Source organism: Aptenodytes forsteri, unplaced genomic scaffold (genome assembly GCF_000699145.1).
Source record: "Aptenodytes forsteri isolate BGI_AS27 unplaced genomic scaffold, ASM69914v1 Scaffold231, whole genome shotgun sequence".
NCBI classification, from domain to species: Eukaryota; Metazoa; Chordata; class Aves; order Sphenisciformes; family Spheniscidae; genus Aptenodytes; species Aptenodytes forsteri.
The window spans coordinates 2142199-2143531 of NW_008796046.1; the positions used below are offsets into that span (position 1 = coordinate 2142199).

General features: G+C 40.2%; 1 protein-coding gene across 1 annotated transcript in view; it reads left to right on the forward strand.

Annotated features, from left to right (window-relative positions):
• ACER3 (alkaline ceramidase 3) overlaps positions 1-1333 on the forward strand; it is a 59491-nt gene that overhangs the window by 18204 nt on the left and 39954 nt on the right. The gene's annotated exons all lie outside the window — the stretch shown is intronic.

Below are 1333 nucleotides of genomic sequence, written 5' to 3' on the forward strand. Positions count from 1 at the left end.
TTTATTATTATTATTTTCCCTTCCTTTTCTGTCCTATTAAACTGTCTTTATCTCAACCCACAAATTTTACTTCTTTTTTTCCCTGATTCTCTCCCTCATCCCACTGGGAGGGGGGCAGTGAGTGAACGGCTGTGTGGTATTTAGCTGCCTGCCAGGTTAAACCACAACACCTTGTCAAAAGCTGAATATTATAATTTTTGCTTCTTTTTTATAGTAGCACTTTTCCTCCCTCACTAAAAACATCACCTATATTCTAACTCTGTGTTGTGTTCCTGATGTTTTTACATCCTGTGTATTATTTCTTTATGACCATGTTCTGTTACAACTTGACTGACTTACAGCTTTACTTGTTTTATCCTTTTGACTCCTCATCCAAGTTTATTGTAGAAATGACTTTCTAATGTAGAATTAACTACATACTTTCATAAAGTTTCCATTTCCCCAAATAAGGTCCTTTAAATTTGTGTACTCTCTAACTGTACCAAGCTGTCTGTATAACAGTAAGCAGTGTATTGTGCCCGTGTTTGCCTGTAAATACTATTTCCTCTTTAAGTTTATATTTTTTGTCTTTGAAGTGGTCAGTCTTTGTATAGGTAGATCTTTGTGCATTATGATAATATGGATATTTTTTAGGACCTGAATGTGACTCTGAATGTACATGCATCCTAAAAAAGACTTGTCAGGTTTTACTTGTGTATTTGTAGAACAGGGTGCAGATGTGATTTAACACTCATGCAGCTGTCCTTCCCGTAGACAGAGGCCTGTTGAAATGATGTTTTGCATAAATTTGATTTTGTTCTGGTATGGTATGGCATTCTCTCAATGAGTAAAACAGTATTTTGAAACAATGGTTTGCATTAAAACAGTCTTGAAAGACTTTTATGAAAATTTGTTAAGTCATACAATCATTTAGATTGGAAAAGACCCTTAAGACCATCAAGTCCAACCGTTAACCTAACACTGCCAAATCCACCACTAAACCATGTCCCTAAGCGCCACCTCTACACATCTTTTCAACACCTCCAGGGATGGGGACTCCACCACTTCCCTGGGCAGCCTGGTCCAGTGCTTGACAACCCTTTTAGGTAAGAAATTTTTCTTAGTACCCAATCTAAACCTCCCCTGGCGCAACTTGAGGCCATTTCCTCTCGTCCTATCGCTTGTTCCTTGGGAGAAGAGACCGACCCCACCTCGCTACAACCTCCTTTCAGGGAGTTGTAGAGAGCAATGAGGTCTCCCCTCAGCCTCCTTTTCTCCAGGCTAAACAACCCCAGTTCCCTCAGCCGCTCCTCATCAGACTTGTTCTCCAGACCCCTCACCAGCCTCGTTGCCC